This window comes from Pelodiscus sinensis, unplaced genomic scaffold (genome assembly GCF_049634645.1).
Source record: "Pelodiscus sinensis isolate JC-2024 unplaced genomic scaffold, ASM4963464v1 ctg35, whole genome shotgun sequence".
In the NCBI taxonomy this organism is placed as follows: Eukaryota; Metazoa; Chordata; order Testudines; family Trionychidae; genus Pelodiscus; species Pelodiscus sinensis.
The window spans coordinates 4135443-4161944 of NW_027465908.1; the positions used below are offsets into that span (position 1 = coordinate 4135443).

Sequence of the window (26502 nt, forward strand, 5' to 3'; positions counted from 1 at the left end):
GTTGCTCAGTGGTTTGAGCATTAGCCTGCTAAACCCAGGGTTGTGAGCTCAATCCTTGAGGGGGGCTATTTAGAGATCTGGGGAAAATCTGTCAGGGATGGTATTTGGTCTTACCATGAGAGCAGGGGACTGGACTCAGTGACTTCTCAAGGTCTCTTCCAGCTCTATGAGAGAGAGAGAGATAGGAGAAATGCATCTCCATGGCTGCTGCGCTGAGCACAAAGAGACAGCCTCAAATATATAGTAGATAGCTAGACTATTTGATCTGAGGAAGTGGGTCTGGCCCACGAAAGCTCATCATCTAATAAACCATCTTGTTAGTCTTTAAAGTGCTACATTGTCCTGCATTTTGCTTCAACTACCCCAGACTAACACGGCTACATTTCTATCACTATCCCATTCTGCACCTTGCTGCCCCAGTGGAGTTATAGCTGTCCCAGTCTCCAGCTCTGGCCCCTTGCTGCCCCCATGTGGTCATTACACAGTGTAACTGTCCCTCCTACCAGACCCCTCCCTTTCCATTTTATGAGACACAGTCGTATTCCAGGCACATCCCATTGTCACAGACCAACCAAACCCTGACCTTGCTTTACATTATTATAAAGGGAAGGTCTATACCACATTTGGTGATCCTTGCTTGTACCATTTAGGAGGAGTTCTTGAACAAACAAACTCACATACAGATGGACAGAGAGACAGACACACAAACTGTCTCAAATATATAGTAGATAATAAGGCAAGCTGTCAATTACTGAATGTGTTAGCACTGAAGAATCTACCTCTCCCCTTAGCCAAAAGAGGGAGCCTGAGCCATTAAAGGAGTGTTGTGAAAAGAGAAAACTGTCTGAATATATGTCTGGAGATTTCTGATTGAAACCCTGGGCTATGTCATGAAGGATCCATCTTCCTTTCAGGGACCAAGTTTCCAAAGAATAATAAATTCACTCTAGGTCTGAACTGAATGCAAAATTGGTCAGACCTCTGCAGGAATCAGTTTTGTGTATGCGTGTGCACCATCCATAGCATGGATTGGGGATCTGTGTGTGCAGTGCATATACATTCACTCTCTCTTGCTTTCTCCTGCACCTGCCTGCAGATGCCACAGAAAATTGATCTTTATGAAACAAAAAAGGTGAACCCTGGTGCTCAGCAGTTCGGAGCCATCTGTCTTGTCAGGAGCGTTGTTGCATGGGAACAGCAGAAGGTGGCTACTTAGAATTATTCATTAATAAAGAGCCAGCCAAATTCCAGCTAAAAAGCCATCCTTCTGTGTATGGGGGAAAAACAACCTTATTTGTCTACAGGAATTAGGCAGGGAGTCTGGGCTATCACTCACACAAATTGAAATCTGGGCACATGATACATCTAAGCACACATTTTTTAAAGACCTGACACTGCAAAGGTGCTGAGGGCCTCCCATTGACTGGAACAAGAATTATGGGTACTCAATACCACCGAAAATCAGACTAGAAAAGGCTTTAAAAAGAGCTCTTGTCTCCCACAAAGGCTCCCCTGGCATAGCCAGCTCCTATGCAGCTGCTGCGCCCCTAGTCATCATCACCCAGCACATAGCAGAACAACATGGTGCTGGGGCTAGGTCGCATCCAGACTCAAGGAGCCACAACTCACTGTGCCCAGCAGAAGCTTTGTGCAGTTGAAAGCCTAGCTCTTAAAAATTTCCCACCATAACAAGCAGTGTCTGAAGGATACTCCAGGCAAAAATGGGAGGTGGCCCATGGTCTGAGGACAGAGTTAAGGTGTTTTGGGTGACCTTACTTGTTCATTCTTTTCAGCACTTGTGCATTTTTTATCCAAGCACAGGTTTCCAGGTATTTATGTCTAGTCTTTATTTCACCTCACTTGGCTTCTCTTTGTTTAGCCATTTGTCTTTCTTTGGTTTCAAACTGACTCCTCTTTATCATTCATTTTTATGCTACTTTTCAGGTCGCATTGGAATATAGAGCCAAATTTTCAGCTGCAATAAACTAATACAGCTACATTGAAGTCAAGGAAACTTCAGGTTTATACCAGCCGAGGGTGTCCCTGATAGTTTTGCCCCCATCAACAATAAAAAGGTGAGTTTATCCTATTTTCCCAGTAACAATTCTCTGTACCTTGGTGAAGGAAGGTTTGCAGAGGAAATTTCAATTGTAGGCAATAAAGGTACTATTTGGATTTCCAAATGGGAGAAACTGTACCTTCCTGTTTTTATTTCAATATTGTCTCCTGCTGAAGGCCTCTGTTTTGAGATCATGTCAGAGATTACAAAGTCCCCAGAACACTTCTCTGTCCCTGAAGAATCAACCAACCTAAACTAATACTTTAATGACTACTTTTCCTAGCAAGGAAACAAATTCAGGCACACACACACATCCACAAAAAAAAAAAAAAAAAAAAAAAAAGATAGAGAGAAAGAAAGAAAGGAAAAGAAAAAAAAGAAGCCAATAGCTGAGGGGGACCTTGTCTGGTCAATGAAAGGAAGAGACGGATGTCTGGTGCCATGGCAATGGAATAGGGATTATTTTGCTCTGGAAAATAGGTTCCTTTTTTTTATGTCAGTGCTTTTTCTCAGGCAGCTAAGAGTTGTCACTGAGCCTGATGAGAGGCTCATTTAGAGGAAAACGAGATTCTCTGAGTAGAATTGAATGCCTGCGTTCACCGACTGCTGCTTGAGCCGTCTGCTTTGCTTTTAAGGAAAAGAGGCATAGCAGTATGTGTGTGTGTGAGTGAGAGAGAGAGAGAGAGAGAGAGAGAGAGAGAGAGAGAGAGCATGCAAATGCAATTCTATATAGACTGAGACTGGTGGAAGTGAACAAAATTAACAAGGTACTTGAGAATCGTTTTGGTGGTACAAAAATGCTTCCTGTTGCTGGATATTGTGTAGAATCACATAAATGAGTGCTTAGTGCTTGTACTGTCATTGGGGTAGATTCTCACCATTGACTGGAGAGGAACACCAGCTTGAGGGTCTGGTCTATTGCTGACTGGGAATTTTTTCACATCACATTTTTTGTTGGAAAATGCCAATTTGTTGAGACTTTTTGTGGAAAAGGGTCTGGTTTCAAGTAAGTTGTCAAGTGTAAGAGCTGGGAATGCAGCAGCACCCAGTGGCTCAAAGTGGTTTCCACCACAGACAGCATTTGCACTTTGTTTAATGGCTCTTAACACATCTATACAAACGGTACCAACCCCCCTGTTTTTGACTTGAAAACATTTTACAAAAACGTTTCGCAATTGGCGAAACATTTTGTTTCGACTCTTTCAAAAGGAAAAATCCAGGGGGAAATGACTTCTCCTTTGAAAATGTGGGATGCATACATTTGAATGTCAAAAAATATAAAGACAAAATTGAATAGAAATGTGTGAAAGGATCAGAATGAAATATTTCAATGGACTTGAACTGAGTCTCCCCACCCCCGCTCAGATTTTGGTTTTGAGAAGAGGTTTGCTGCTTTGCTGTTTTGTCTTGTCATCCTGATTTAGGATGGGAAAACGTGGACATCTCAGAAATGTTCTTGCCCAGTTCTAATTTGTTTCATTAGTTATTTAACCCTCCTAACCATATTTGTCAGGCAGGGGGATTTTAATAGGGCCAATGGTGCGACAAGGTTCAGGGAGATTAAGGGACTTCCTGAAGAAATACAGTAGGTCTTCAAACCAACTAGTCTTAGAACTTGGGAGCCCCCTGAACTCCTCATATCAGTTGGACTCAGTCCCATGCTGTTTCTCAAATTAGAAATGGAAAGGCCACCTGGTTCATCCTTTCCAAGGATAAGATTGTTCCCTTCCCTGCCATAGGGCTGCTATAAATCAGAAGTTAACTCTATGAAGTCTGTGGGCTTGACTTCTCATTGCTTTGGCCTTTTGAAGTTATTAAAACATGTGCAAAATGGGCCAGGTCTAATTCAGCCGAGTCTTATTGACAGCCGTGGAGCTATGCTGATTTACACCAGCTGTGGAATGTCCCAGCAAGTGGGAAGTAGGTGTAAATGGTGCCGCTTTGACTTATTGATGACTTATGCCAACTTTTCATTGGCGAGCATGACAGCTCAAGGTGCAAGGCAGAGGTCAAACAGCTGACACGGAAGCCAGCTGCTTCTGCTGAGAGAAGAAACAAAGCATGGGGGGGGGGAGTGAATAGGATGTGGAAGTGTAGTGCTGGGTTTATGCGAAGAGAAGACGCTCCCTGATTGAACCCACCCTGGTACAGATTCTGAAGTTCACAGTGCACAGGGTTTGTGGTGCATCAGTTCTAAGAAAGGCCACGATAAGGAAGACAGTTTTTGTGCTTCCTTTTTACCCCTCCTAGCCATGATAATATTATGGGATGGGTGTGTAGCCTGGTATGTTTTCCCCATTTGGCCAAATTCAGCCCTGAAAAAACCAGTGAAACTCCATCAACTACATTACTGAACGTAGGCTCTTCTAGGTGAAATCTTTTCAGTCATGTTGGTCATGACGATCAGGTGTCGGGTAAGAAACATCTCTGCCCTGTGGTAGAAGGAGGGTGACTGGAACTAAAGATCTCAGCTAAACTGTCTGTGCTGCCACAGTCTCCCTGTAACACCTTTGGCAAGAGCTGTGACCTCTCTGCTTCAGTTCCCAATCATCTGATTGCACGATGAATCTTTTTCTAACACTGTTTGTCTGTCTTGCCTGCTTGGAAGATAAGACCTTGTGGCCAAGGAGTATTTCTTACTAGCCATCAAACCAGCAGTTGGCGTATTGGGATCTCAATCTTAGTTAACATCCTTAGGTGCTCTGCTAAAGCCAATAATAATATTGTATCCTCTTACCTGTATGTGTAGAATAGACTTCATAAGCCCTAATAATTTACTACATTTGTATATTGTCTGTTCAGCCTTGAGTGAAAAAGAGCTCCTCTGTCTGATTTTCTGTTATTTTCTAATAAGGAACCCAAAATAATCTCTCCTATGGGGAAAATGTGCCAGGACGAAAAACTAAATGTAATTCTCCTTTTAAACTGTTAACAACTGTGAAACATAAAATCTCTGTCCAGGTAAAAATGTGTAGTAGTCATAGCAACAGCAGAATGGCTATTTATTTTTGGATTTCCATTTTCACTGATTTATTTAGCACATTGAAGATCAATGTGTAATAAACAGGAATTTGTTGAGAGGGGTTTGTTTTTGTTTTTAAATGGAATAAAACCAGGGTTGGGTTACTTTAGCCTGTGGAAAATAAAAAGGATAAAATAAAACCCCTGTTTCTTTCAGTGGCTTTTCTTCTTCCCACAAATATGTGCTCTGAGGTGAGTGTGGGAGGGTGAGAATATGACTAATATGTATATTTGCTGCCTGCTAGAGAAACCTTAGTGGATAAAGCTGAGAGGAGGTTTAAGCACAGTGTGAAGCCAGGAGCCATCAGAAATGGATGCTCACTTTGGCCCATGGTTGGTTTATTTGCACACACCTGCTGCCAAGCAAATATACACAGCCTGTGCTGGATGACTTTTGTTGCTGTGTCTAGCATGGCAGGGCTGATGAAAGGCAAGGGAGAGCAGGGATGGTTGTACTGGGGACCCTCACGTGGGAGTCCCCCAAAAATGTTTGCAACTGAGGTGAAATGGGAGGGGATAGAGATCCAGTGAGCATGACATGCCAGGGTACCAATTTTTTCTCAGTGGGCCTTGCCCCTAAACAGTGAACAATATCCACTGGTCTCTTCTTGCTTTCAGCCTCTGAGCATCCAGTCATTGGTGTCCCAAACCTGCGAGAATTACAATGGGAATATACCCTCCACAGACTGTATGTTGTATTTACTAATTAGTCTGTGGGTGTGTTACTGTCCTCTGCTGGGAACAATACAAATTACTCAACGGAACGTCATAAGCTCTATAGTGCCAATAGATCCCCCTCTATCTCGAGTGGTAAGGGCCTGTGTGATAATAGGAATAAGAATAACAACACATTTGTTAACAACAGAATATTTTCCATCAACTTTGAATTTTGAAGAAAAAAATCTTCATGAAAATTTTCTCCTTTCTGCCATCTCTACTACTAATTCTTAGCCCTTCTGTAGTTTTTTTTTCATATAAAGATCTTAAAGGGTTTTATAAAGATGGGCAAATAGCTCTGCTTTAAGATGGGGAAGCTGCCCCACACCTAGTTGTTTGAGCCAATTCCAAATATTTCAGAAGTGGCTGCCAGCTTTTGATACTTTAGCTTTTGGGTTTCCATTTTAATCATCCACAGATCCGGTTTAAATCAATGCTCAGCACTTCTAGGAGTCTCAGGTTGTGTGCAGAGAGATGGTGGTGCTCAAAATCAATGGCCACTTGTAAAATATCAGCCTAACTCACAATCAAGTGTTGGGCCAACTTTTGGAAGGCTGGCCAATTTGGATGTTTAAAGCAGGATTTGTTAGGACCAAGCAAAATTTGAAGCCAAATAATAGGGAGCAAAACTAGACACACAAATGTGAATGGAGCCCGAGTATTTCTGAGATTGGCTACAAAAGCATCATTGTTTAATAGGTTTCCACGTTGCTCTAAAAGTTGGTCCCTCCCAGAGCTATGCTCCCTGTGATAGATTTGGGTGACTAAGATTGATGGCTATGAAAGAAATAGTATTGATGACACATTATATAAGGCTCATTAAAAATTGCAAGTATGACAGATGTTTGGGAAGTCGTCAGTCATTTTCTTTTTCTATTAATATGCATTTCCTTGGCCCATGCTTGGATTGCATTCAAGCAATGTGTGAGAAGAGACCAGCAGTGGACCAGAGAAGGCTTTTTGCAATTTAGCAGGTTTGAGCTGGAAAAAATGTGCATTTTGGCATAAACTGAGCTTTGGTTTGAATTTTTAAATATAAAGAGACCTTGTTCCAGGTCAGATCCCGAGATGGTGTAAATCAGAATGTGGTTCCATAGAAATCAGTGGAGCAGTTGAGAATCAGGCCTGGAAATAACATTGGGGCAGGAAAGGGGATTCAATAAAAAACCCAGCCTGCAGCCATAAATACAATATGAACAGGGTATAAACATTATTAAAGCAAGTACAGCTCTTCTGGATAGGTTTGCTTCCCAGTGTTCTCTTAATTATGCTTCCCTGTTGTTGGGAGCAGAGAATAGTGGACTGGTGATCCTGAACCATGATCTAAATCAGAATGAAACTGTTCCCAATGTAAGTGAATAATGAAATTTGCATATTCATAGCAAGAGACGAGTCACTTTCTTTCTTAATAATCCACCTCCAGACCTGCTTGTGGCCTGATCCAAAACCTGTCAAAGTCAATGAGAATCTTTATTTTGGCTCTTCATGTCAGCCACATTCCCATATCTGACCATGAAATATTTTAAAAACAACGAATGGTCTAGCTGCACCTTAAAGACTAACAAAACATGTAGATGGTATCATGAGTTTTCATGGGTACAACCCACTTCTGCTCATGATACAATGTACATGTTTTGCTAGAGTTTAAGGTCCTGCTAGACCATTCATTGGTTTTTTTTTAATGTTTTTCCAGTTACAGACTAACTTGGCTACTCCTCTGAAGCTTTTGAACATAAAAGATTTGTTATGTTAAAAAGGAAACAACTGGAGGACACGCCTGTAATATTGACAATTTAAATGATCACAGCTCAAAATTGTTGCACAGGGTACACTGAAAGAAGCCTAAGTAGGCAGATCAATGAGTTCAAGTACAGAGCAGGCAACCAGAGCAGATGAAAAAAAGAATTCAACAAAAATGCTATTTCCATGCAAATGTCCAGCATAAAAAAATACACAATAGAAGGGGCCAAATGTATAATATATTAGCCAAACTGTTTCCAAATTATTAAAAAAAAATCTGAGAGGTGTCCAAACCCTTCTATATAACTCTTCAATGGGGACAGACACTGATAGCATCACTCACAATAAGTACCATTAACTTGAATAGGCCTTTATCTAAAATAAGGCATGCCTTACTGTAGAATCAGGCTCTTGATGTATAGAGTCACAGAGAATCAGACTTTGCATAAGGATTTGTTTTGGCAAATACACTTTATAGAGGGCCATACTTGTTTAGTATTGTCAGTATACCAGAGACTGTTTAAACAAACGCACAGCATGCATTCGTCTCATTATTCAGCTATGACAGACTTTTCTTCCAGCTTTTTAATTAGCACTCATTTACTAAGCATTAAACCATCTTTTCCTTTAAACATAAAGATCACCCCTAGGAGCCATGCATTCCAAAAGATAATTGCACCTTGTAATTCCGATGCTTCAACAATTTAGACTGAAATATTGATGGAAATATTCCAGTGTTGTTGGGGATTTTTTTTCTGAGCACATATCTCAATCTTTTAAATATCTCTGTGTCATAAACTTAAATACAAACTCAAATCCAGTTTGGCAATAAAAGTTTAGTGGTTTTGGATTATGCGAATCAGAAGCATTTCAGACAGATTTCTGTTTTCAAAGATGGAAGAGGCAGTTAACAAATTGTTGTATATATGAATTTGTAATGGATCTACATTACTGGTTGAGGAACCTCTGAAAAATATCAGAGCTAGATTTTAAGTGTGTAAATCCAGAGCAATGCTACTGATTTGCACTAGATTCTGACTTTATGGGTACTGAAAGTTTTCATGAAACCTTTAGCAGGAATAGAATCAACACTGTGATTGCCCCAGGAATTGCAAATGGCTATGTAAATCCAGTGAAAATATATGGAAAAATGGGAAAAATTATTGGACACAGAAACTGAACTTAAAAACTCTGGCCTTTAGAATAGTACTCTTCCATCTGTGGGTTGAAGAAGGAGGACCATTAAAAAGTGCATAATAGGGGTACGTCATTTGGCCCTGAATTTATACAAGATCTGATGGTTGCTGGAAAAACGTAGATGGGGCAGCTTATTTTTTATCATTTAGGAGGGATTCCCTAAATTATAGAGTTGGGCCACAGATCACTGAATTAATTGATAAATATCTGACCTTTCATTTACCTTTAAAACTGACTTTCTAGCTGGGACCCTCAAGAAATTATTGTTGTCCTTTTAAAAAACACATCTTTGATGAATTTCACATCTTGTCATCTCAGACAGCTGGTCGTTGGCTCAGCTGCAGAGCCAAGCATTCTTATTCTCACACACCAAGACACAAGTGGCTCTCACTGAAATCAAGGAGAGTTATTTGTACCTTAGGCAGTGATACGGGAAGCCGGTATTTTGTAGGATTAGCAATCTCCTGATTATGGACAAAATGATGAATGATCAAAGAAAAGGGTGAAGCCATTTTTCAGTGGTTTGGTGTATGACTGAGAAGCGAAGACAATGACTCTGGAAAAAGACATCTGAGACCTAGCAAATGTTCCTTTTTTATGATACAGAGTAATCCTTGGTAATGTATTTGCAGGTCAACAGACTGTGATGTTCATGTCCTGGAGGTATTCCAACATGTTTCATGAAGCAGTTTGCTACGTTGTCCCATTATGCTTTCAGTTGTTTTGTGGGTTCAAACACTGGATCTTTAACTTAGATTATTTTATCCCATGTTCTACATGTTGTATCTCGCATTGTTCCTGTTTAAATAGCCCTTGTGAACCAGGTAACTCATTTTGCTTCAACTCTGTCCTAAAGGGACCCTTTCATTGACAATAGGATAGAGTCCAGCCTTTCTTCTCCTTTGGCTTCTCTGGCAAGTTTGCCAAGGAGGATACACAGTGTAATCATAGTGCTGACCTCTAGGGACTGAAGTGAAACCATCGTTTCATTTCATATAGGTGTCCAGGGGCAATTGGATGGTGATGACTGTCCATAGATGTGGCCTGGATTCCAACTCGCCTCCTAAAATAATTGTCCATAATGCTTGTTGTGCATTGCTCCAGTTTGGCCCTAACACACGACCAGTTAGTGACCACCCAGGACTATTCTACTTTGGCAGGTTGCCCTCTTTTCTGGCAAATGTACAGCTCATGTCTTGAACTGTGCCAGACACACAGTTTGTGGTTCATTTTCTGCTCTCAGCTTGGCTGCTCAACAAGTCTATATATACACCGGTCATATTCATGTTACATACAATCTGACACTCACTAGATAGTCTTGGGATTAACAAGGCACCCACGGCTATCCAGCTTGTGTTGCAAGCCAGAAGAGCTGGTGGTGAATCTCATGCTTGCCTTTCTCCAGAGAGTCTTCAAGTTTCATTTTGGCACAGAGATGCAATCAGGCACAAGACACTTATCCTGCCAAGACTTTTTGCTGAATAGATGATGTGTCTATGGTTATACAGTTTACTGATCTGAACATGCCATTGCCTTGCCCTCATAGCCTAGGGCAAGTTCTAATCAGCTCATGAATAGGCACCAGGCCATCTGAAAAGCTAAGCATGAGTAGAGACAATTTGTCCATCAGCTGTGAGTGTTGAGAGAATATGATTTCCAGCTGAGGATATCTATCCACCTGCATCTGCATCCTGAGCGTGCATGTCTGTGTTTTAAAAGAGAAGCACCGGCACTAAGCATCTTTACATCTACCATATATTTGAATGAGTTTGTCTCTGCAAGTCCATCTGTTTGTTCAAGAACTCCTCCCAAATGATGTGAGGTAGGACCGCCAAATTCAGTACACAGTTTCCCCTTATCATAACTTGAAGCACTGTAAGGATTTGGTTGTGCCAGGACAATGGGATGTGCCTGGAATGGGATTGTTTCTCAGACAACCATACAGAAAAGAGACAAAATCACCAGGCAGGTGAAAGGGGCTGACTGGGGATGCCCCTCCACCCTGCCTGGGACTTCCTCAGCTTTGAGCCTCCCACCTTCCCATGTGCCTTTTAGGGAGGGTGACAGGGGCTGAAGCCCTCCCCCTCTGATTCATATGGGAACATTTTTGACTGTGCCCCTTCATCAGGGAGCGAGGGGAAAGTGCACAGTTTTCTGCATTCCTCACTCTGGTGGGGGAGGACAGGGGGCTGATGAACTTGGACCTGTCCCAGCCAGGGGACATGTACCCTTCCCATAGCTGTGCCTGCTGGAGCTGCAGCAACCATAGAGAGGTGCTTTTCACCATGCTGCTGCAATGAGGGGTGGGGTGGGGTAGTCCTCCCTCCTGGGTCAGCTTGCATACTGAACCCCACATCTCCAGCCCCGCCTCAGAGCAATGATTTAAATGAAACATGAACATGTTCATTTGATTTGCCAAAAAACAAAAATTGAGTTAAGGTCCTGAGCAATGCCAGGTGAATCTTCTAGTTTTCAATAAAACCAATGTCTGTTCTGCAGTGACTTCAGGTGGTTTTCATTCTAGGGGTCAGATTCTCAGCTGGTATAAATTGGAGTAACTCCATGAAAATCTGTGGAATGGGGAGGGGGGAGGAGAGCACTGACAGAATTGCAAGGCCCCCAGGAGTGTTTTGATCAATCTCTAGTTTCTTTTGAATTGATTCACAGTCAACTCCAATGATCTACAATGACCTGTGTACGAGGCAGCTGCTTGTGAACCTATTTGAAAGCTGGGCTGGGACTGGGGTTAGAAGAGATGCACTCCCAGAAACACACCTGCTGCGGATTAGGCCCTCTCCTGTTACTATCTCATCAGGTCCTACAGTGAAAGAAATTGCTGTGTTTAACGTCTATGTGTTGCCTATTATCCACTAATGCAGTTGAGAAAAAAATCAGAAAGATAATTTACAAATTTGTATTTAATATGGGACCTTGTTCCAGCTAATCCACTCCTGATAGTGCAGAAAATACATTGAATTTGAGCTCTTGTATCGAATTGAATATCCTTGTGGGGTACCATTTCCATATTTTCCTTTACGCTATCACTTGGATTTTTTTCCTTCTCAGTTTATATTTTTCTGGCCAGGAAGATTGCACGATTTAGATTTACATTATATTGCATGTAATCAACTGAATTTGCAAGCTTCTGAGTTTACAAGTGCAAATGGTGCATTCATGGGAACAACTGGGCACCAACTATGGGAAAAAGGGCTAAGTACAAATTTGGAAGCTATGTGGAAGTTCTGCCCTTGCCATTCAATAAGCATGTGATTGTAGCAGATTTAAAACTAATAAAAGAAAGTTCTTCTTCACACAGCGTGTAGTCAGCCTGTGGAACTCCTTGCCAGAGGAGTCTGTGAAGGCTAGGACTATAATAGAGTTTAAAGAGAAGCTAGATAATTTCATGGAGGTTAGGTCCATAAAAGGCTATTAGCCAGGGGATAAAATGGTGTCCTTGGCCTCTGTCTGTCAGAGGCTGGAGAGGGATGGCAGGAGACAAATCGCTTGATCATTGTCTTAGGTCCACCCTCTCTGGGGCACCTGGTGCTGGCCACTGTCGGCAGACAGGATACTGGGCTAGATGGACCTTTGGTCTGACCCAGTACAGCCGTTCTTATGTTCTTATGATCGTTTTCCTTCCAACAGGTGTTTTTATACACTGTAGAACACACATTATAGAATGTGCTGTACCATTATCTATGCCTGGGCATAACCAATGGTGACATTTGCAGAACAGGACTAAACTGATGTTATGTTTTAAATGCATTAAAGTTTCATAAGAATTTAAGTTTTAAAATGCCCAAAACATTGGAGGTGGATAATTTTCCAAGAGTTAAATTAAGGGATATTGATTTGCTGTAATTGCTGTTTTCACGTATCTAATTGAAACCAGATATGCTATTCAAAGTAATGTGTACACAGTACTAATTAGGGTCTTGGGGTCTGATCTGTTTGTATCCACATCTGTATCTGTACAAATGAGCCCTGGATAGCTGCATTGAAATGCATGGATACAGATACCTGTGGATATAAAGTGGATATCCATGGATTTGCAGGACTTTTCTAAAACCTGTTTAATTTGGTGAGTGTCTTTCCTTTGACTTCAACAGGTGTTGGATCAGACCCTAGAAGAGATCACAAAGATCATGTGATTTAAAACTAAAGCAACACGAGCTAAGGAATGGGAGTTTCTGAAGTCTGATTTTGGGTCTGACACGGAAATGCTGGCATGACACAGATCACTTCAACTTTCTGCCTTACTCACCTATTTCATAGAATCATAGAATCTTAGAGCTGGAAGAGACCTCAGAAGGTCATCAAATCCAGCCCCCTGCTCTAGGCAGGACCAATCCCAATTAAATCAACCCAGCCAGGGCTTTGTCAAGCTGAGACTTAAACACCTTTAGGGATGGAGACTCCATTACTTCCCTAGGTAACCCATTCCAGTGCTTCACCACCCTCCTAGTGAAATAGTGTTTCCTAATATCCAACCTAGACCTCTCCCACCACAACTTGAGACCATTGCTCCTTGCTCTGCCATCTGTCACTACTGTGAACAGCCTTTCTCCAGCCTCTTTGGAACCTCCCTTCAGGAAGTTGAAGGCTGCTCTCAAATCCCCCCTCACTCTTCTCTTCTGCAGACTAAACAGACCCAACTCCCTCAGCCTCTCCTCATAGGTCATATGCTCCAGCCCCCTAATCATTTGTAATCTGTTTGTCTCACTTGACCTATTGCTTTGAAAGCTGTGTTTTATTACTGCAGATTGAGCATCTGCAATACACATAATCACATGTGGATGCACACATACACAATCTCCTGTGAAAAGTTTGTGATGATTGTTTTTGGTTTGGAAGACAGAAAATTATGTAGCTGTAGTCTGTAGCTTGTACAAATCATTAGACAGTCATTGACCTTATTGGAGCTGCACCGTTTTACACCACTGGGGGACCTGGCCCTAAGATTGTGTCATGAGACTCTTTCAGCTCCAGTTATAAACTATTCACAATGCTTGAGTGTAACTTTTATTCATTTTCCTCCATTTAGCTGGATGTCACTTTTCAGTGATATAGAGCAAAGCAGGGGAAGAGAGATGGTTTAAAAAAACCATCAGCCCAATGGAATGAAATGTAAGGAAACGGGTTTTCCTGTAAATATATCCTATAATAATGTTGTGGGCATAATATTTATAGCCAATGGGGAATAGTCATATGGAAAAAACGTTAAAGTTTAAAGAAAAGACACAGCTGCTTGCATCTAAAATATGGAATTTGATTCTCTGCTCCCCTCCATTGCCTATATTCTATGTATCTTTACTGTCTTCCGCAGAATTAGTCTTGACTTACACTAACATAAGCTAGAGAATAATTGGGCCCAGCAAATTCTGAAGTAAGATCCATAATTAAATTCACTGAAGTACTTACTTATATGAGGAATTTTAAATAGGGCTGGCTGGAAAACCACCATTCTGTTTTATTAGAAATGTCAAGGTTTTGGTATTTGCTTTAGTTCCAGAGTGAAGCTCTGACACCTTGTTTGAGAAGGGGAGAGAAAACCTGCCCAACCCAGAATATCCAGGTAGTTCACACACTCACCTGTGATATGGAAGATTTGCCCTGCCTGGTTTTGGGAAGGAACTTGTAGCTGTTTCTTCCACTTTGCAGGCAAGTGGCGGAACCATGTGGCTGCTCTGGGTCTCTCTCTCAAATTGCATCCTGGACTGGAGAAAACGTCCCAATGTTTTCGTTGAAACGGACGTGCTTCTGTGAAATACTGTGACACAATGGCACTTTTTAAAGGGAAAAATAGTTTTGTTGACATTTTCCCCACCAGCTCTGACTACAAGTCCACATCTAGTTTCACTGAAGTCAACTGGACCATTCACACACTAAAAGTGAACTATGTAATTAAATACATTGATGAACTATGGACTATGGGAACTCATGGGCCACATGGTAGAAGGTGCTGTGGGCTTTTACCTTTCATTGATATGAAGCCCCTAGTGGGTAAATAGCCATGAGCTACAGCCATCAATCTAAGACAGATGCATAGTAGGGCAAATCTCCAAGCATCGCTCTTGATGGAGAAATGTATGGAAAAGAGGTAAATCATAAATTGTAAGGTATATAATCTACTACTGTTTTAGGCTGCATACTCTCATCTAGACTGCATGAGCACAGCCTGTCAGGGTTTGGCATTTTTGCTAGTTGATCCCCATTTCTCAACCTTTAATAATTTTCTGGTACTCCCTCAACAGAATGGTGCGGGGATGAGGGGGAAGACGCTCAGATGTTATAAGTCAGGTTTGCTGTGAGTCATTGCAAGGAGTCTCTGTGGTGGAAGTGCATCTAAATTAGCAAAGCACTCAGGAGCAAGAGGTCCAGCCACTGCAGCCCATAAAACATCAGCATGCAATCAGGGCTGCAGTACAAGCAGAAATCCAGCTATTACTTTCTAGTAGCTTCCTTGACCAGCCCCCCGTCTAGCAGAATTATGGCTGATGAAAGTTCCAGAATTCCTCTGGATTCCACCACTTAAGATCTGAGTTCCCCTCTCTCCGAAGAACACCAGTGAAGCCCAACTCATCCCAAAACAGGAGCCGTGACTGTGCAAGCTTCTTCCCATTCCCAGCCTGCTCTGCTAATGGACCCCCAAAAACCCAGCACTAGCAGTCAGATGTTCAGGCTTCATGCTGCTTCAGTCAATGTGACAGGTTTTTTTTTTCTTTATGATATAGATCCCTGTCTACTAGGAATTGAGCCCATGATACCAACTGTTTTCATGCAGGCCACTGAACAGCCATTGGATGTCAAGTGAGTCTATACCCTATTAACCCAACTGGGATTAAAACCAGTGACTGACGGATCAAAAGCTCCATAGCCTGTTACAAGTGTCTCACAAGTGTCATTTCTCTGCAGTTATCCTCTTTTTTTTTCTTTTCAATGTGACCCTTAATTATGTCCTGCTGCACCGTGTGACTCTATGTGGCTAGAATTTCTCCCATCTGTGAATTTCACACCATACGTTTAAAGAAACTGCTGGGTCTGGTGAAGGCACGTGAGTTGAATGCTAGAATGTGAGTCATTTAAAGAAAATGAGCAGCATTAGCTGGACAATATATGGGCAATAGCATGTTGAACACTATTGTAAAGCCAAGTATCATGTACGGTATACTGTCCTTTGTCCATGTGCAAAGGTGGTTAGAAAGCAGATTTCCATCCTCAGGAGAAAAAAATAGATTTTGAAAAAATATTCATCTCAAATCAAGATGAAAAACATAATTTACATTTTTTTTCATTTAAATGAAATGCTGACCTTTTTTTGATTTCAGGCTATTGGCAATGCTTGACTTCAGTACTTTCAAAATATTTTGTTTATATTGTGCCTCTTTTTAAACATTTTAAAAGGTTTTAAATGTAAAAGAAAATTTCAAGATAAAAAGTCGTTTCAAAATGAAAAATCAAAACTCTCCATTCTAGAAATGCTGAAATGGACATTTTGACATTTTTTAAATGTTCTTTTCCCCAATCTTATTTTTTAAATTTGTGGTTATTGTTGAAATCAGCACAATTTCACAAAAAAGATTTAATTTTGTGGAAATGACATTTTCTGACAGACAACTGACAGACATTTTTGACAGTACTGAGGTAAAAGCGCCATGTGTTATTGTGGAACATGCTACCAGTAGTGTGTCTGTATACTGAGGTTGCATCTCAATCTTATCTCCATACACAGGACACTAAAGATTTTTTGCAAGGTTTACTCTCCTAAATGAAATAAAACTGCTACCCCGTGGGACTCATCCATCATTTAACTAATGATTTTACATCACTGGAATGCAGAAAAGCATCTACAATTAAAAACAAACCAACCCTGTAAACAATTAATCTATTTCACTCAAGGCCATTGAGTTCTGCCAAGGATTAGCTTGGGCAATCAATAATGCACTTCTGCAGATCTCAAACCTTTTTCAATTTCCATAGTTGAAAATTTTAAAGCAAAATTTCTCTGAGTGGGTCCTTTTTAATGAGAAATGGAGTGCAGTTCTGAGTGCAATCCCAAAAGAAACTTTTGTTGTTGTTGTTGTTGCAAAAGTGGCTCCTTTTGAAACTCTCAGTGACATGGGAGGCATGAAAAATACCGAATACTTTTTGTGACTCTTTCATGTCCCTCTAGCTAAAACTGTGTTGGGCGCCAAAGTTGATTAACCTCTGCAACACATGCCCAGTGACTGCCATTAGATGAGTCATATGGCAGCATGAGCCAAGTTCCATCCCAGGGAAAAAAAAACCCAGCTATAGCACAGGAACAAACCCCTGAAAAAAACAGGAATCTAGGACTGTATTTGGGCTATAAATACAGTTTAGAACTGTCTGGCTATTTGCTTTAATCCCCTGCGCTTCTATTTTAAATTTAAATGGTATTACCCTGTTAACCACTTTCCATTTTTATCATTCTTACCATGATGTAAGGACATGAGATATTTTAGAAACCAGAAAAGGGCCATTTGCACCATTATGGCTTGATGCTAATTTCTGTCCATTTCTTGAACTAATCCTCATCCTGGTGATGAACTATTTCTTTACATATGCCTCGCACAAAACTTCCCATACCCTTTAACCTATGATAAATCCATTGGAGTGGGGAGGGGGGGGGGGTCTCAGATAGAAAGGAGGAAGGACTGGAGGAAAGCTTCCTTTTGTTCCTCCTGCTTTTTCACTAAGGCTGTGTCTAGACTCTGTCGGCAGAGACATGTAGATTAGGGTTGTAGGCAAAGGCAAATGAAGGCGCGATTTAAATGATCGCGGCTTCATTTACATTTACATGGCTGCCGCGCTGAGCCGACAAACAGCTGATCAGCTGTTTGTCGGCTCGCCGCTAGTCTGGACGCTCCCCTGCCGACATCAAAGCCCTTTGTTGGCAGCCCCGTTATTCCTCGTGGAATGAGGTTTACCGGGGCTGCCGACAAAGGGCTTTGATGTCGACAGGGGGAACGTCCAGACTAGCGGCGAGCCGACAAACAGCTGATCAGCTGTTTGTCGGCTCAGCGCGGCAGCCATGTAAATGTAAATGAAGCCGCGATCATTTAAATCGCGGCTTCATTTACCTTTGCTGAACAAACAAATCTACATGCCTCTGCCGACAGAGGCATGTAGTGTAGACGTACCCCATGACTGATATTGTACAACACATGATATTAATGGTAGAAATAATTTTCAGTATTTTCTGAGTCATTTAAGAGATACTGCAGTCACATTTAAAAAAACACGTAGGCATCTAAGCTTACTTAAAAGTCAATGGGGTGTAGACTTCTAAGGATCAGAGTTTTAAAGGTATTGAGGCTCTAAAGATGAAGTTAGGTGCCCAGTGTGATTTTCAAAAGTGATGAGGTGCCTAAATCCCATTGTAATAAATGGGAATTCTAAGTACTGCTCAGAGAAAATTTTTAGATGAAAGGATTTTCACCAAAAAATGCAGATTTGGGTCAACCGAAATAGTCCACAAATCCATGTCAAAGTTCACCAAAATGTTTTAATCAGAACAAAAAAATACAAATTCAGAAGAAGTCAAAACATTTCATTCAGATCTTTTCAAAATGAAACTTTTTGACTTTTCAAAGATTGAAATGAAATGTTTTCTTTTTGGTCAAACAAAGTTTTTTTTTTTTTTAAGCTGAAATTCAACTTCTTTGACTTTTTCAGTTCACTGAAACATCTAAAAAATTTTGAATTGCTCCAAAACTATTTTTGTTTTCAATTTTTGGATTAGCCACTAAATCAATAAATTGGTTATTCACCGCTCTCTCCTCATAAGCCACCTGAGTATTTTTGAATATGCTACCATGTGTTTGGATTTACATATAGATTCATTATGTGAAGTTACAACTCTATGCACATCATGGTACACAAAAGTTCAATAACAATGACAGATGAGGACAAAGCTTTCTGATGGTTTGTTAATGCTGCATTTTGTGGACAGACAGTGTAAATAGGCTCTTGGGGACCACATTGATTGAGATAGCTGAGGTTCAAGATGAACAGATATTTAATATGAAGTATTTACATCTTTTCAGTAGGAAGTAGGACTCCTGTTGTTGGAGAGAGAGGGTGGGACACACAATTATAGCTTTCCCCTCTTGTGGACCCCTATACCTCGCACAAGGATGGTATAGTACTTCAAATAACAAAGGCATTTCCTGGGAGAACCCAACCACAAAGCTATATCTGCACTAGAGGCTGGCCCCAGTGCAGCCCCCGAGAGCAGACAGGATTGTTAAAAAGGCAATTCGTACTGATCCAATTTATGCTGGGTTCAGGCCAGAGTGAACCGCATCAGTGCAAATTGCTGCTTAGTTTGTCTCCATTTGGGATTTGCACTGGTGCAGCTATGCCAGTGATGGCACTAGTGCATGCAAGGCTGTTTGAATGCAGCTGTGTATACTGCAGTGCATTATGTAGGCACAATGCATGGCAATGAAGATTTCAGTCTGAGGCAGGACAGTAATTCCTGGTGAAGGAGATCAAATAGAATGTGAGAAATGGAGATGAAGCCAATTGTTTATTTTTTGTCCACTACTGTAAAATATTACAGGGACCTTGCAATGCATCTCTGCTTTCCGGCTTTCTCCTGTATGTTTGGGTGTGGTTTAGTGGGCCTGGCTCGTGGCCAGATCTGGATAGAATCTCACAACACATACAGTGATATAGAGAGGGCTATTTTTACAGAGGAGTAAGCCAATCTTTCTTTCTCTCCCCTGTGTCTGCTTGTTTCCTAGGTACACCACATTCCCCACAGCGAGCTTTCCACTCCCAGAGAAAGTTTGTGCAAGTCCTAAAATAATTTCATCCCACCGGCCCACAAATATTCCCATTTGGTAAGCCTTATATAGAGTAATTATTGTTTGACATGGCACCACAGCTAGGTCAGGGCTTATTTTGGGTTGTGTGTTATAAAAAGCTGTTTGTTTAAAAAAAAAAAAAAAAAAGACTGTTTGCCCATCTGTCATGTTGAACAAATGGGTCTAGAAACTTGTTAGTTGCCTTTGTTGTTTGTTTGTTTGCTTGAAGAGTCAGCATTCAGCGATACCAAAGCCATCTAGCCATCAGTGTCCAGCTTATGTAGATGAGTCTTCATTTTAATTATAAAATGTAATGGGTAGGTAGCCAGTTGTTGTGGGGCTAATGACATATGCTGGTGGGAGTCACATTTTTGGAGGAGAAGGTGAAAACTTAGTAGCCACACAGGTAAGAAGCTAAATATTATGGGCAAGTGACAGGAGTGACAGTAAGAAAGTTAAGCTACCTGCTTCACTTTTCATCTATATAGCACATAGCACTTTTAGGGTATGTCTACACTACAACGTTAATTCGAACTAACTTAGTTCGAATTAGTTAATTCGAACTAAGCTAATTCGAACTAACGGATCCAGACTAAAAAACTAGTTCGAATTAGCGTTTTGCTAATTCGAACTAGCATGTCCACATTAAGTGGACCCTGAACCGGGGTTAAGGATGGCCGGAAGCAGTGCCGGCAGGGCATCAGAGGAGGACTTAGAGCGTGGAGCTGCTGCCTCAGGCTAGCCGAGGGCTGTGCTTAAAGGGTCCCGACCCCCACCCCGGACAGACAGTTCTCAGGGGTGCCCCGCTTGCAAAGCAGTCCTGGCTTGGAGTGCCCGGATTATCCACACTGGGCACATCACACCACTCAGCCATCAGCCCGGCTGCACTTGCCGCAGGCTGCTATCTGGGAAGAGGGAGCAATTGGGGGGCTGCAGGAGAGCTTCCACCCCCAGAAGCCCGCAGAGCCAGCCCAGTCCTCCCCATCGGGGGCTCGTGCCCCATTCCTCCCTCACCTCCTTCCACTTACCCTTCCCTAGCCCCTCTTCTTGATGTACAAAATAAAGATAACGTGTCTTCCAAAATGGAATCTGTCTTTATTGAACAAAACCGAGAGAGGCTGGGAGAGGGGTCAGGGGTTGGGAACAGGTCCCATATGAAGAGAGGCTAAAGGGACTGGGACTTTTCAGCTTAGAAAAGAGGAGACGGAGGGGGGACAGGATAGAGGTCTCTAAAAGCAGGAGTGGGGTGGAGAGGGTGCATACAGAAAAGTTCTTCATTCGTTCCCATAAAGAAGGACTAGAGGACACCAAAGGAAAGGAATGGGTAGCAGGCTTCAAAGTAGTAACAGAAAGTTGTTCTTCACAAAGCAAAGAGTCAACCTGTGGAACTCCTTGCTGCAGGAGGCTGTGAAGGCTACAACTAGAACAGAGTTTAAAGGGAAGTGAGATCAAGTCATGGAGGTTGGGTCCATGGAGTGCTATTAGCCAGGGGGTAGGAGTGGTGTCCCTGCCCAAGGTTTGTGGAAGGCTGGAGAGGGATGGCACGAGACAAATGGCTTGGTCACTGTCTTCGGTCCATCCCCTCCAGGGTCCCTAGGGTTGGCCGCTGTCGGAAGACAGGCTACTGGGCTAGATGGACCTTTGGTCTGACCCAGGACGGCCATTGTAAGCTCAGGGCTCAGGGTTGGGGGTCTCACTGGACCCCCTTGATTCTCTTGCACACCTGCTCCTGGGTGGCCAGGCTGGCAGCTCTCCTGCCCTAGCCGGCCACTTTCCTGTGCCTAGTGCAGAGATCGTGGACGAGGTCCACGATGTCCGCACTAGCCCAGGTGGGTGCCTGCCTCTTGCGGTCCCGGGCAAGTTCCCGGGAGCCGCCAGCCTGGTCCCGGGAAGAGGGGGAGGGCTGGGGGGCATCGGGTGGGTGGCTCGATCTGTGCCAGGTGCAGGGTCTGCTGGCTGGGTGCTGGCAGGCTTGCACCTGGCACGGGCACCGTAGCCAGCCCGTGCCCCTTTAAGGGGTCCGGGACCGGGAGGGGGGCAGTAGAATTTCCCTGGTGTTGGCCAGAGTGGCCACCAGGGAAACCTGGGGAGGGCTAGCCTCCCACTAGTTCGAATTAAGGGTCTACACACCCCTTAATTCGAACTAGCTAGTTCGAACTAGGCTTAATCCTCATGGAATGAGGTTTCCTAGTTTGAACTAAGCGCTCCGTTAGTTTGAATTAAATTCGAACTAACGGAGCGCTAGTGTAGCGCCTATGAAAGTTAGTTTGAACTAACGTCCGTTAGTTCGAACTAACTTTGTAGTGTAGACATACCCTCAGTGCTCAAGGAACATCCCATCTGTTAGTCAACTAATTCTCACAACTGCTTTGTGAGATAAATAAATGTATAGTCTTGTTTTACAGATGGAGAAATTGAGGCACCAGAGAGGTAATGACTTGCCTGCGGCCACACGAGTGAGTCAGCTTGGATTAGACCAAAGGAGCTTCTGGCTTCTATCCGTATGTTCATTTCTCCAGAGCAAGCAACGTCAGATAGCAAAGTTCTTTCTACTTTTAATAACTGGTTCTAAAAACTGACGTGTGTGTATCTACATCTACATCTACATCTACATCTGTATCTATCAATTGCTTTACCCATTTCTGAAATGCAGCTACTTCAGGGGTGGGAAACAGCTGTTGTTTAATGGTGCGTAGCAATACTTTGCAATGTTTTAGGACAAGGTTGGAAAACTATTGCATTCAATAATTTGGTTATGCAATTACCCAAGTTTGAACTTGACCAACACATCTAAATTAGTACCACATACTCTTACAAAGATGGTCATAGCAGCTTTAATGATCACAAGGGACGGAAGTTTTATCCAGGAGTATGTCTAGACCAGTGGTCTCCAACCTTTTTACACCGAAGATCACTTTTTAAATCTCAGAACAGGCGAAGATCTACCGCCCCGCCCCTTCCTTGAAGTCCCGCCCCTTCCTTGAAGCCCCGCCCACTCTATTCTCCTCCTGTCCATCACTTGCTATCCCTAGCCCTTACTTACACACTCTGATAAACAGTTTATTTTTAAATTATGCGCTATATAAAATTAAAATCACGTGTTTATAGTTATGAAATAAATGGTCTGTTTTTTATTCATGCTATTTAAATCTAAAATGAAGCATTTATAATTATAAATTTTTTGGGGACAGAGTTCTGCGGCTGGGGGCAGGGTGCTGGGAGGGCAGAGGACAAGGTTCTGCAGCAGGAGACAGAGTGACAGTGGGGACAGAGTTCTGCGGCTGGGGCAGGGGAGAGGGAACAGGGTGCTGGGAGGGCAGAGGACAGGGTTCTGCAGCAGGAGACAGAGTGACAGTGGGGACAGAGTTCTGCGGCTGGGGCAGGGGAGAGGGAACAGGGTGCTGGGAGGGCAGAGGACAGGGTTCTGCAGCAGGAGACAGAGTGACAGTGGGGACAGAGTTCGGAGAGTGGGGTCGGGAATGGGGACAGAGGTCTGTAGCTGGGAACAGGGGAGTGGAGTCTGGGGAGTGGGGACAGGGTGTCAGTGGCCGCAGAGTCACTTGCATCTGCCTCCTCCCAGGATTCTCCTCCACCCCCCGCGGGAAGCCAGCACATGCCTCATCTGGGCCCCCCGTGGCAAAAGGGAAACCCCGAACGTGCCTGCCCTGGAGCTAACCCCCGCCTCCCGCGTCGGGGCCAAACACTGGCGGGAGCCTGCCTCGGGGGCAACCCCCCCATTCCGCGGCGGGGCCAAACCCCCATGGGAGCCTGCACCAGGGGCAACCTCCACCCCTCCCGCGGCGGGGCCAAACCCCCCTCCCGCGGCCCGGCCAACTCCCTTCCCTCCCAAACCCCGGGGCCGACTCCCGCGGCACAGGGAAACCCCTGCGCCCAACTCACCCCTCCGGCGCCGGCGGTGCAGGGAATCCTCCGCACTCCTCCTCTAGGGCCAACGCCCCCTCCCCCAGCACGCAACAGAGCTGTGGGAGGGGGAGCAGCCCGCGTACTTCCGGAACCCCCGGAAGTGACGCGGGCTTCAGAGAGGATTTCCGTCCACCCCGCGGGAAGCCGGCACTACACTAGAGGTAGGTAGTGGGGCTTCTCGGGGGTGGGGAGAAAATGAGGGGCGGGGTTGCCCGAACACCTCGCAATCGACTGGTCGAGGCCTCGCTATCGACCAGTCGATCATGATCGACGGGTTGGTGACCACGGGTCTAGACTGTATCCCTCTGTCGGCAGAGGGATGCAGATTAAACAGGTCGACATTGCAAATGAGGCAGGGATTTAAATATCCCGTGCCTAATTTGCATAAAAATGGCCACCACATTTTGCCGACTCAGCACTTTGTCAGCAAAAAGCTGCAGTCTAGAAGGGGATTTGTTGAGAAAGAAAGCCTTTTCCGACAGATCTCTTAAGCCTCCAGCAAGGAGGTTTACAGGATCTGACGAAAAAGGCTTTCTTTCTCGACAGATCCCCCTCTAGACTGCCGCTTTTTTCTGACAAAGTGCTGAGTTGGCAAAACGCAGTGGCCATTTTTATGCAAATTAGGTGCAGGATATTTAAATCCCTATCTCATTTGCAATATTGACCTGCCTAATCTGCATCTCTCTGCCAACAGAGGGATGCAGTCTAGACATACCCTAGAAGTTAGAACACGGACTTCTGAGTTAGGACTTGAATTCAGTTCTTAGTGACCCAGAGGAATTCTTCTCACCTCTCTGTGTCTCAGTGGATTTAGTAATACTCATGTGCTCTGAGTGGGACATGTTAGGGGTTAATTTACTGTTTGTTAATCCTTTGGTAACTTAGAGGAAAAGAGCAGTGTAACAGTATTATTAGAAGCAGTGAGGATCTTGGCTATATTAGTGGTACACCTTTTGGGTAAGTTGTGTCAGGGCAAAGAAATCGGGGCCTGAATGGATGAACCATATGTAGGTAGAGTTCATTGGTATGTGTGGAGGAAACTGTCCAAAGCACACGTTGCAGCTGTATCCTCTCACAATAACAGATTCTTTGCTCCTAAGAACTTACAGTATAAGATAGATAAATATAGAGCAGATTGACATGTTTTCTGGACAGGGACTTAGTTGTATTGAGTTCTAAGGTGCTATTTTCTCTTCTGTTTGTGGGACATTTGATAGTGTCATTCCTTATTACATTTAAGGGGAGTTACCACTCTTAAACCCATGGAAGATTTGAAAGGTTTTTACCCACATGAACATGCTCTTTAGAGCCTCTGAGTTTCCAGATTATTCATTAAAGCAGGGAGTCTGTTGTTTTGTTTCAAGATGGGTGAACTGGATGGAACAAAATAGGAACCGGACCAAAGCTTCATCTAAAATTTAATTCAGGCTTGTTTGTGAGGCTTTTGTTTTCACAGCGGCTTCAGAATGTTTGATCATTGTCCAAGAATACCGAAAGAAAAGCCTTTGCATGTCGTACTTCAGGCATCACAGGAATCAGCTTGTGTCATGATGTATGGAACCACAGAAAACAAAGACAGATACAGATACAGATTACGGCACAGCTTGAATTCTAACTTTGCCTCCTTTGTTTATTGCAGACCACACCCTGCAGGAAACACTGTGCAGCCCCTAGAGACATCTAGTGGCTGAATAATACACTGCAAGTTAACAGAGAGTAGAAGAAGCCGAAGTTGCAGAAGAGAACTGCTTCTCTTGCTGTTTCCAGTTCGAAGAGAAGGGAAATTCTGTTTCCTTCTCTATATTTTCTGCCATATCATGCCCCAGTCCAGGTCTTCTCTGCATGCATTCAGTGCTGTCGTCCCTCTGGACCTTGATCTGCAGAGGAGTGTGGAAAAAACAGGTTTTCACACTGGTCTGGTTTTGTTCATGTAGATCCCTGCTGATGACAGCTGGAGGCTCAAGACCCCTTTGTCTTCCTTTGCTTGAGGAACACAGCTACTGCCCTGTCCCAGGATTGGCCTGGGGAAGACAGCGGGAAACATTTTTCAAGGTAAGGAAACAACATTTCCAACTGGTGCAGCAAAATGAGCCACAGCAGAATAAGGGTTAACCTGTCATCATGCTGGCCATAGCAGTTCAGGCAATAAATCTCACAATCTCTTTATTCACCACCCCAGCAGTTGAGATCTGTTTGGGATACTTTTGAGAAAAGCCTCTGCTTGTCTGTAGTATCTCGCTTGGATGGCATATCCAATGGACCTGTCATAGCTCAGCACCAGCAATGTCTAGGAGACCACAGATGTGGACACTGTAGAGTATCAGAGTGAGGATCATCTCAGCAAGAAAGCGCCAACTCCCCTTGCCACATTGGTCTGGCAAAGTTTGAGCTTGTTGAGTAGCAAGGCATATCTAGAAGTCACTTAAATAAATGGCTGGAGTAAACCAGGATTTTGAGTCGGAGCTCTTATTTGTATTGACTGTTGTCACCTTGGCAGGATCTAATTTATCTTACTTTTCTATAGTTGCACACAGGCAGTCTAAAGGGCACCCGTCTTACAGTTTAGAAAGAGAGACTTTTTCCTTATCTGTTAGCTTTCTTTCTTTGACATCTCCTGTCCCAGTCCCGGTGTTTGACAGAACCTAAAGAAACAGAACCTAAGCATTTGAAGTGGCACTCAAGAGGCAATAGGAAAATGTCACTGTTTCTTAATCTTATTTTTTTGTGGTTTTCTACAACCAGTCTTGGTTATCATTGCTCCCAACCAAGCTTCTGGCTAAGGAAAAGGGCAGGTAGCAAGCTTCCCTCAAAGAGCTATACTGATGTTCATTAGGATGTGTCTTCACTTGGATAAAACATCTTCAGCTGGCCAAGTCAGCTGGCTTAGGCTTCAGGGCTCTAAAATTGCCATGTAAACATTTGAGCTCAGACTAGAGCCCACACTATGGGACCCTTTGAGGAGGCAGGGTTGCAGATCCCAAGCCCATATCAGCTGAACAATGCCTGTGA

The 26502-nt window shown here is 43.3% G+C and overlaps 1 long non-coding RNA gene across 4 annotated transcripts in view; it reads left to right on the top strand.

Annotated features, from left to right (window-relative positions):
* LOC142824446 (uncharacterized) overlaps window positions 1-23845 on the top strand; it is a 108105-nt gene extending 84260 nt beyond the window's left edge. Inside the window, exons 3-7 of one of the 4 annotated variants that reach the window (XR_012899322.1) lie at window positions 1945-2075; window positions 15469-15544; window positions 15724-15807; window positions 19507-19605; window positions 21962-23845. This is a non-coding gene — a long non-coding RNA (uncharacterized LOC142824446). The remainder of the gene's footprint in view (window positions 1-1944; window positions 2076-15468; window positions 15545-15723; window positions 15808-19506; window positions 19606-21961) is intronic. The other 3 variants (XR_012899320.1, XR_012899321.1, XR_012899319.1) reach the window with 3 other exon arrangements.
* Window positions 23846-26502: the final 2657 nt, after the last annotated feature.